Raw genomic sequence first — 11,927 nt, forward strand, 5'->3', positions numbered from 1 at the left:
AAGCATGGATATATCTCAGAGATCGGATTAAATGTTTCAATTTTGGTAATAATTTTTAAGTCAAAAATAAACAATCGATGTTTGGTGTTTTATGTTGTTGTTATAGTTTTGGTGATAGATGAATCCATTTGGTGTTAAAAGGTTTAACCAAAAGTTATTCTTAATGCGTAAATTGCGCTAAAATGGATTATCAACATTCACAAAAATGCTTAATATTCTTCCTTTCTTTAAAAAAAAGTTTTATGTGTGTTTAAAATGAAAATGAGAGTAGAGACATTTCCCGAGAAGAGGTGTGTGTTATTTTTCATTTACAAATTCCTTACATTTTTTCCTATGGGAGCATTTTTCCCTATGAATAAGATTGAAAGCTCCCTTGCTAGTTCAATAAAATTTTGGTTGTAACATTTCTTGTTTAAAATGAAAATGTTGAGGCATTTTCCATGATGAGGTGTGTGTTATTTTTCATTTACAAATTCCTTACATTTTTTTCCTATGGGAGCATTTTTCCCTATGAATAAGATTGAAAGCTCCCTTGCTAGTTCAATAAAATTTTGGTTGTAACATTTCTTGTTTAAAATGAAAATGTTGAGGCATTTTCCATGATGAGGTGTGTGTTATTTTTCATTTACAAATTCCTTACATTTTTTCCTATGGGAGCATTTTTCCCTATGAATAAGATTGAAAGCTCCCTTGCTAGTTCAATAAAATTTTGGTTGTAACATTTCTTGTTTAAAATGAAAATGTTGAGGCATTTTCCATGATGAGGTGTGTGTTATTTTTCATTTACAAATTCCTTACATTTTTTCCTATGGGAGCATTTTTCCCTATGAATAAGATTGAAAGCTCCCTTGCTAGTTCAATAAAATTTTGGTTGTAACATTGCTTGTTTAAAATGAAAATGTTGAGGCATTTTCCATGATGAGGTGTGTGTTATTTTTCATTTACAAATTCCTTACATTTTTACCTATGAGAGCATTTTTCCCTATGAATAAGATTGAAAGCTCCCTTGCTAGTTCAATAAAATTTTGGTTGTAACGCTCTTTGGTTCGTAATGCCATTACGAGTTTATCGCTGTGTTGTCGCTTTTGACTCTTTTGCTTAAAAAGGTCTGCATTATAATTGATACCAAGTAACATTTTACTACAATATCATAATAAGCAGCATGAAAAATATTTATCTGCAGAGTCCGTGGTTAGATATATTTTTTGTCCGTTAAGCAAAGTAAATAAATTTGTGTACACTAAATTTGATGCAGATTCTATTATTTGTTAATTTTAGCTTCAAAAGAGATAGTTTTAAAACTCCCATATAATTTATCTTTTGTTTTTTTTAAATGCTACATACTTTACTCACATATTAGATATTTAATATTGAAACTGAAATATTTCGCTGGATAATTTTATAACACTTAAAAAATATTTTGGATTTTTTTAGCATCTTTTATTTACAAAACAGATTAAGAAATTCGTAGTAGTATCTGTTATCAAAGTAAAACCTAGCTCTGACCTTTTCATATGCTTAAGACACGCATAATTGCTTATGATTAATAGAATATTCTAATGATTTTTTTAAAACATAAATTTCTTCATTTTATTTTCCTTCCAAAATACTAGAAAATTGAAATTTATTTGCAAAGCTGCACACATACAGTTTATTAAGAGTGTTTTTGAATGGTTCGATTTCAGAAAAAAGAAACTTTCGATCGAAAAAAAAAACTTTTAAACTTCTGTTTAATCTGTTTATGGCCTGTTATGGTTTGGTATGCCGAAATATTTCGTCATACGCGAACTACTGCTGCAAATTACTTGAGGTGTAATGATTTTCAAACTTTTTTTATTATTATAATGAGTTAAACAAAAGTTTATTCCCCGGTTAACTAAACAGTCGATTCAGCGTTAGAATACTTGTATTATCCAAGCTAGATAACTTGCATTAATATCAGTTATGCAGGTTTACATGCAACTAAACTCATGTTGTTCATTTGACAATTATTAGCTACCCTACTGATGAATTCTATTCCATTTTAAGTATATTGCGCGTCAGTTTAAAAGTTATTGTAGCGAATAAATTTTGTCAAAAAGTTATCAACTTAAAACATTTTATTTCATCCCCGATCCCTGAGGGATACGGGCCTGGTACGTTTTCTGGAAAAATATTACTAAAATCTTTTTTCCATTATGCATTAAATAAAATTGAAATTAAAATAAAATAAAATTAAAGCAAGTTTCAAATAAAACAAAATGAAAATAAAAGGAAATTTTCCTCACTTTGAAGAAGGGTTCCAAAGAGTAATCAAATTTAGGGTGTAAGAAATAGTTGATTTTACGAAATGATCTCTAATAGTGCCTAAGTTAAAAACGATAATGTTTTTCATTGTTTTGAAACTTTTCTTTAAACAGAAGTTATTAATTTTTAGTTTGACACTTTTTTTTAGAATTAAAATATCATTACGTACTAATAACCATTTTTTTTGCTTTCTATAAGACGGAAATTCAATGATGAATTATGATAAACTTTTAATAATTAAAATTCTATTTGTTATAAAGTTCTCTATATACTATATTTATGAAGCACATATATGCTTGGAAATAAATTGTTTCTATCATATACTCTATGAGAAAATCAAATAGGAGTTGAAATCATCAGCAACCATTTCTGTACTTTTTAATTTTAGTCTTTTTTTTTATTCGAAATGTTAAATTTGTTTTTAACACAAAAGATATTTTTTAATATGGGATTTAATTCCTAATTTTCGCAGCTCATTATTTTTAGAAAATAACGCTTTTAATTTTAAGCTGCAGATTACTATTGGAACTCTAAAAATCGTCGAATTTTTAATTGCTTGAATTTTGGAAAGCGTTTAACTAGACGTACAAAACATTTCTTAATAAAAAAATTTTTTTTCTCTAAATTTCTTATTTAGCTGTAAGCAAGAACATCTGATATTTTTTAAAGATTTAAATTTATCTACAAATTCTAAAATAGCTTTCTTAAGAGCTATCAAGGTGCGTATCGTTTTAAAAAATACTTAAAGGTGTTAATTTTTGGTTTACGTTTTTTAAAAAAACCCTTAAAGATACTTTTTCAATTTGGGGATTGTAGAAAGTGTTTTTTTTTTCTTTCAAATTATTTTTTTCTTTGCCTTGTCGAGTGTCATCATAAGTTACCAAAATACAATGATTTTTACTATTTTCCTTTCAATATTTATCAGAAACTAATTTTTTATCACAATTATTTAAAGTCATTGAAAATATTTTTACGTTTGCTTGATTTTATTTTATAAATGAACTTTAAACAATCGAAAGAAATTTTTTTTTATTGCTGTGCATATCCTAATTATGATTGTTTTAAAAAAAGTGTTTAAAAATATTTTTAGATCACTTAAAATTACTTAAAGAGTGCTTATTTTTTGTTGAAAAGTTTGGCTACGCACCCTGACCATGATGACAGCCTTGCTAATAATATTAACTTTCGGTGCAAAAAACGGTAGCCTTCTCTTACAACCCCCATTTTCTTGTGGCAGTCATTTTTGTCTGTTTTCAACAATCACAACAAAGAATCATATTGATCTTATAATATTGAAAAAACATCCCTTTACGTTTTAGGCTTTGGAGAAATTGAAAAGTTAAAATGTTAATTTTCTAATTCTGTTTAAGAGTGAGCACGTTTTTCTCCCTTCTTAGGGAATTTTTTTCCCTTTATTATCCCGCATATTAAATTCATTCAATAAAAAATTTATTCCAACAAGTATGACAACATGCGAATACTTAATACACGAATCTTATAAGCTTAAGTGAATCGTTTCACTTTCAAAAATGCTCTGATGCTTTTATTCATTTATTTCGATACACAATCATTAATCTTAAGAAATATTTCATTATAAAAATTCTATCAAAATTTCATAAATGGCTGAAATCAAATTCGTTATTTTCTGTTGCAAAATGTTATACAATTTAATAAGCTATGGACTGAGAATAACAGTAACTTTTCCTTTTATTTTTGTTCAAGACTTAATTTTTAAAACCGTTTGATTTTGTTGCATTGACTACTTAATAAAGTTTACGATTAACTTAGTAACTGTTTCCAGATTTTAAGCAATAAACATAAGCATTCAACTTATTCACGTATCAACACCATTTCTTTTGAAATCTTTAACACAGTTCAGGACTCGGAGACAAATATATATACTTATAAACTACACTTTTTAGGGTTATTTTTAATAACTAATCCACTCTTTGCTACAAGGAAAGGAAAACTATGAAACCATCTTTTTGCCCGATGATGCTTGATAATTATACTGTAATGAAAGTCCAGTCTGTCACTTTTGTTAATTATGTAGATTTTTTTATTGAAAATAGAGGTAAATAACTTTCATGTTTTCTAAAAAATAAGGAATCTTTTTTTTTTTTTTTTCGTTATGGTTTATACACGTTTATACAAGATAGTTTCTACAAGAATTATTATTCATGACTGTCAATTAATCAAAAGAAATTACAAATAAGGAGGGTTGCAAAAGTGACAAGGTCTCAAGTATAAAAATAGTCAATTGCTTTATCTAAATATCGTACCTCGTCGTGTTATAAGTGTTCGAATTAAAAATACACCAGTCTTTGGTTTCATTTGAACTTGAGGGCCTGTTTAAAAAAGATCAATATCAACATTGATTTATTTCATTAGTATTATATTTATATTATATTGATATTACATTTATATTTCCGTTGATTCATTTAATTCATAATCAATCATTCAGCAAAAGAGGAAATTGAAGCACTTTAAAAAAATTATTTTAAAAAAAATTCACGATGAAATTTTTTTTATTTACTGTGATTTCAAAACTTAAAGGTTCATAAGAGGAAAAGGTTCGAAAGGTAAAGAGAATCGTGGAAAATTATAAATTTTTTTGGTTAAACGAAATTAAATGAATTCAGTTATTTTAAATTCGTTATATTGTTAAAAATTAATCGATTTAATGGTTTTTCTATAACTTATTGACAAATTATATTGGTATATCCCTTACTATAATGAAAAGTCCTCCAATAAAATGCAGCCGGAAAAAGCTTATTGTTAAATTACATTGAATGAAGGTCGTAGTTTTATCATCCTGAGCGTTTTTAGTTTGGCAAACGCAGTGTTTTGAAAACACTAATGTTTTTAACTTTCGTAGAAATAGTTCTAGATTGCATTTTACCTTATCATTTAAGATATTTAAAACATAAATCATTACAATGTGTATACTTTGCATTGATTTAAATTAAAAGCAATTTTCCGTAAAACTGCACTAGTTTCATGTGATAATTTAATATAGTTATAACACTAGCAAGAGCTATAACACTATATAATTAATTTAGTTATAACACTGGAAAGGTATACACTTTTCATAAAAATTTTAATATATCAAACGTTTATCAAATCTACACAGTTTCTTCAAGTAAGCATTAGTGCTAAGTTTGATTTTTTTTTGTATTACTTGCGCTTTTGCAAAAAATTCTGTAATATAATTATCTGTAATATAAAATTACATTATATTGTAGCATTCATTGACATTGGGTCAACAATATGTAAGAGTTTTTAGAGATTAAATTAATTTTTTAATCTTTAAAAACTCTTATATATTGTATTTTTAACAATATTTATCTTATAAAAAGAATCATTTACTTTGAAAAAACATCAATTTCTTATGAGGGTCAAGTTGACTCCTAATGGCGGTTTTAGGAAAGTCCAAAATCCGGCTGTTCTAGTGTAAAGCAAACGTTTTTTAATTCTTTTCAAAAATCAAGTGGTAGGTAACAGGAGAAAATATTCATTTAGTGAAAAAAAATTTTTTTTTAATATTTTTTACGTTACGGCATGTAAAAAAATTAAGGCGTTAATGGGTTTTAATAGTTGTTAGACGTGCATCGGTATTCCTCTAATGCATGATAAAAACTAATTTTTTTATCAACATATTAAACTTTTCTCAAAAACGGGGAGGAAAAATGAGTTTCTTTTAAACAATTTCTTTACTCAGAAAAATTTCAGCTAATCAGGGTAGAAATTTAATTTTAAAAGTCTTTCTTTTTTTCGAAAAAAAATGTCTAGAGACCATTTCAATTCTTATGCTCATTTTTTTTGTCGTATTGGTTTCTTTTTGGAGTATTAAAAATATTTACTTGATTTTTGCTATTAAGGATAAGTTACTGATCAAATGAAGAGTTTTGTTCACAGTTTAAAAACTTAAGATGTAAAAGTATAATTATTAATTTTGTGATTCGAATCTTAGAACTTTAAAATATATATATATATATATATTTATGCATGCTTGAATACTTCCGCAATTGCAGTTTTTTAATTGTTATTCAAATTTAAAAGAAAATTTTTGAGGTGTGTATTATATGTTATAAGGAGTGGAAGCACGTTTGCAATCTAAAATAACTAGATTTTTTTATCCGAAAAGAAACTTATTAAATAAAATTAACTAAGTTAGTTTATTTGATTATTAAAGTGATTCTAGAGTTCATTACTGTGAAGATGAAAGCCGTGATCTTACAGCATCATTGCACTGAATAGCTTTGTATTTGGCCCACTTCTCAAAATTATTCTAATATTAGTACTTTTTTTATCTAGAAATTTTTTTATCAACATTTAACTGTATAGTTAGCATATACTAGCATAAACAATTCAATATAACTTTCGACGTATAGTTATAATCTAAAGACACACTGTATAGTTATTTAACATTAATTCAGCGTATAATAGATACCTTTATTAGTTATGATTGGTTTTCAAAGCAAGAGAAAAATGCATAACTAATAACATTAAGATTCCAATTACTTAATATTGTGTTTACGATGTAATTTTTTCTCTCAATGGTCTCAGCCAATTGCAGATGGTTTACCCGTTTAGACTTAATTATGACTACGTTATATTGAGGAACATCGATTTATGAGCAATTTTAAACTATATTTTGTGTAAATGGGATTTGGAAAACAAATCGGGAGATTATTCTAAAAAATTGCGGTAAAGATTGAAAACAAACCTTTAGTTTCAAAAAAAAAAAAATTTTTTTTTTTTTAATTAAAACATTTCACGAAGAAACTGAAACGTAATTAACTTTAATACTGGGGTAAATTCGACAACTTTAAGCTTCCAAAGGGATTTGATTTTTTCTCTTTTTTTTGTTTCAAAAGGGCAAGAAATAGGATAGTGACTATATTCTGTGCAACCTCATTTGATGGAGCTAACAATTATTAAAAATGTACTGTTTTAAGAAACAATTTAAGTTAGTATCTGGTGTGCAGTTATGATTCAAAATTACATTACACAATTTATGCATAAAATTTTACAATTTAGATAGCTATTCCTGTTCATCACTCACTAAGGTTTTTGCAAGGCATGAATTTGTTGAATAATTTTTTTATACAGTGTATTTTTTTCAAATATTAGATTTGATTCCTTATCTCGTGAAATATGGAATTGAGATGTTTCAAATAATTTATAAAGCTTGCTGAACAATGAAGAAAAAGTTTTTAAAAACTTTTTTGAATAATTGCAGTAAAACGTGATTACGCGATAAATTTAGAATGTCATTTCCGGAAGATTTTAATTGAGAAATTCGACTTTTAAAAAAATAATTAACAATAATAATTAATAATAACAGCTAAAAATAATAATAAATAATAATTGAATAATTATTTTTAATGCTCAGAATATTTTATTTCAACCATATCCGTCTGTGCAATTGACAATTGCAAACATTTAAACTAAGAGAAAAAATTTTTTGAAACTAAGAGAAAAAAAAATTTCAACGTCAAGGTCATCAATAATATTTAATTTCATCTTTATTTGACATGGAAAACAGTAATTACGCAAAATATAAATATACCATTTATTTAACGAAACTTATTCACTTAGAAATGCTGTTTGAAATACTCCATAATAAAAATGTCTTGTAAAATAATTTTTGATTTATTGTACGAGGTTATACAAACGAAGCAAAAACATTTTCTGTCACATGGAGATTTCTTTAGCTTCGAATTCACAGCAACAGGCTGTTGGAAATCAACCGTAGCTAATCTGTTCTTTGTTGCATATAAAATTTTGTATGATCAGCCTTTTGTCAGATAACATTTTATGATGATATTTGAGTAGTGTGTCGTAAACTTAAAAATCATATTATTCGTAGTTATGAGAACGCGTCATAAGCAATTTAAAATAAAGAAAAAGATTTTTCAAATTTTTTAAAAAGATTTTGCAAATTAACGTTTTTGTTGTGCGTGTAAAAAAATCTTTTGATTCAAATTAATCTTCTTAAAGATGGAACATCTAAAATATTTTCTCTTTTTCAATGTGCACAATACCAATAATGCTAAATAGTTGCCTTAATATTAAAACGATCGTTAACGAACCTTTCCTACCACTGAATGTTCTATGATTAATAAGATGCCGAGCTCTAATTAAATAAATATATTGGTGCAAAATCTTTAATGTCTGTCATATCTAACCATTTTAATTTTATGCATGAGTTTGAGTATTTTTATGCATCGCCGAACTATATTTTATCAATTATGTATTTTTCTTCTGAAATATTTTTTTTAATTTTAAATAAATATTTTTTTTAAAGAATAGATTGGATTTAAACGGTTCCGTTTCTTTTTAAAATTTCGATCTCTTCACGTCTTAACAAGTTTTTAAATATGTTAAGACGTGAAAAGGAAATGTCACTTTGTAATTGAGTAGTTGGTAAGTTTTGGATATTCATAATGTTTCGTTGTCTTCCCGTTTGTGAACGTTTGCATCGTTGAGGTTTTAAAAATTTTAACAAAATTTCATTATTTTAAAAATTTTTTAAATATCTTTTATCATCAACAAAGTTTTTAAACATCTTTTTTACATTAAAAAAGCATAACTTTTTTTAAGACTCGTTTTTTAAATTAATTTGATTCCGTTGCTTTTTATGAATGTTTCGCCCGGAGTAATTCTTTTTAGATAAAAATAATTAGAAAATACTACATTTTTGAAAGGTATATATTAAGCTTCAACTGTATCCGCGTTATGTCCTCTTAGTACAACAATGACTGTTGATAAAGTGGTGAAATTTTTTTTTAATTTTGAAATGTTAAGCAATTTTTTTAAATGTGTTGATTTGTTTCCAAAATAGTTCAGTTAAATTATTGGCGCATTAATTTACATTCGTTGAGTAACTTCAGGTAGTTTCATTATTTACGATACTGCACTCTAAATTCAAAAATGTTATGTCATTTCATTGTTAAACTCGATATTTCGTTTGCAAAATGCCGGAAATGTATTCATGGTAATGCCGGTATATATTCATGGTAAAAGATTTGTTTATAATACTATTTATGTAAAAATTTTAGAATATTAATCTTATCGTTATGAGGATCGTATTGAAAATCGTTATAAATATGTGTTCCCACTCAAAAATTGTTCTAATTATTTAAAACTTAAATCTTAGCTATTGTTAATTAAAATACATGAAAAACGTCTAAAAAAGTATCAATCAACACTGGTGCAAAGATTTTTCAAACAAAAAAATCGGAATATTTATTTAAAGATGAAGAATGTTTAAAAATGATCTAAGGGCAGTTTTTAAAAAAAAAAAAAATATTAACTGAATATTAGGAAAATAGTCAATTTTTGAGGCATTTAAAAAAAAAGTTTTAATGTTACTTTTCTTTTACTTTTTCTTTAATGACACTTTTTGAATTAAAAAGAATTGTTTAGTATTTTTTAAACAATTTTATAAAATTATACATTTTAATAAATCAGTGCATGACTAGTCGTCCCAAAACTTGAAGAAACCGAGAAAAAAATTTTTTTTTTCGGAAATGTGATTTCAAAGCTACATCTTGAAACGAAAATAAGAAATCACGTTAACCCTTCTATTAGATTTTTCATTAAATCATTTCATAAGCAACTTACAATTTAAAAAAAAAAAACGTGAGTCATCTAAATCTCACGAAAAAAGAAAACGAAAAAAATTCTAAAACTATGAACTACCAGAGAAGTAATAGCGATTCCACGATCTCTGCAATATTATTTGTTGATATTATCTATAATTCTAAATACACTGAAGAAGCAAATTAAATTTGTATCTAAAATTGTTGATGACAAAATGACATTTCTTAATTTGAAGCATAAAGTTTAACAAGTTTCATAGCCATTCGTGTGCATCATACACAAATTAACGTCTTAGCCCTTAGTTGTTTATTAAATGCTTGAAATTCATCTTAGTATTTATGATTAGTGGGAAAATCAAATTATAGCATTTTAGATATTTTATTTATTTGAAAGAGTGTTTAATTTACCAAAGAAAAAGAATTGTAGTGGTTTTAAACTTTAATGTTGTTTGATATAAGGGATTTAACATTTATTTAAAAAAAATTAAATGCTTTCAGTTTTTAAAATTTTTTTTTTGCTGTCTTGGCGTATATAACAGACCGATTAAATATTTTAGAAAAAAAAAACTTTAAGGCTTTATTAATTGAATGCAAAATTTATTTAATAACTGGGCATTAAAAACTGAGAATGTATTTTTCAGGGGATGAATTTTGAAATGTAAAGATTGAAATTAAAGATTTTAAAAAAATCTTTATTACGTTTCAATGCATTCTTTTTTCAAATATTAGATTAGATTCCTTATATAGCGTGAAGTTCAGAGTTTAACTGTTTGAAGTATTTTTTAAAAAAAACTGAAAAAGTGCATTTTGATAAATATTAATGCTTGTGGGAAGGAATGATTAATTTCAAATTTTGAATAAATTATAATTGTTTTAACGAAAAATTAGCACAGTATTTGGTAAATTATGTTTTTTTTTTTTGAAATTCGAAACTATATTCTCAACTATATCCTTATGAGCAATTAATATTGGTCATGTTTCATATGTCTTTGAATACTATCAGGTTGCGCATGCACGCTTAATGTCGAGTGTCGAACTGAAAATTGAAAATCCTAAGAACCTTTTCAGAAAGAAAACACGAATAAAGCGCCGTAGTAAAAAGTTATTTTGACTTTTTACTGTGTAAATGTTTAACAAAAAGCGAAAGCATTTTCTGCCACAAGGAGAGATTCTAATTGACAGCAGGAGACTGTTTAAAAACGACTTATGCTGTTCCGTTCTCGGTTGCATAAACAACCCTCTATGATTAAAGTCTTTGCTGGGAAACATTTTATTATAAGATTATACATGATTAGTAAGAGTTTTATTTTATTCTATATGTGTTTTAAACTTAGCATATTTATTATAAGACCAGTTACAGAACGGTAATAAGCAACATAAAATGGCGAATCTTTTGTAAATTTGAGTTTTGTTTCGTAGTCCAAAAAGTATAATTTACCTCTAAAACATCTTAAATAATGTTACGCCTTTTTTTATCACAATACTCATAGTAGCAAATGGGTGCCTCAATATTTAAACGATCGCTAAAAAAAAAAAAGAACTTTTCCTATCACAAAATGTTTCCTGATTAATATGATGACGAACTCTAATTTAATGAATATATATTAGAGTTAACTTTTATCAGTTATCTTTCATGAATTGAACAAAATTTCCGATTACTCATGATAAGGACTGGGCATATCTAACGATATTCATTTTATGCATGAGAGTGCACAATCATCGCCCCCTTTTTTAAAGAAAGATACTATCTTAACATAATTTTTAAAGAAAACGAAGCATCAATTTGTAGTGGGTAAATTTTGGATGTTCATAATTTTTTGTTGGCTTCTCGTTTGAGAACGTGTATATCGATCGAGGTATAGGAAAATTTTATCAAAATTTAACCATTTTTACAAGACAAAGTTTTGTAAACCTGATTTTTACATTGAAAAGCAAACTTTTTTAAGAATCATTTTTTAATTTATTTTAATTCCATTTCTTTTTATAAATGCTCGCCCCGAGTAATTCTTCTTACATAGCAAATAATTAGAA

Source organism: Parasteatoda tepidariorum, chromosome 1 (assembly GCF_982258835.1).
Source record: "Parasteatoda tepidariorum strain Cologne lab strain chromosome 1, Ptep-v5.0, whole genome shotgun sequence".
NCBI classification, from domain to species: Eukaryota; Metazoa; Arthropoda; class Arachnida; order Araneae; family Theridiidae; genus Parasteatoda; species Parasteatoda tepidariorum.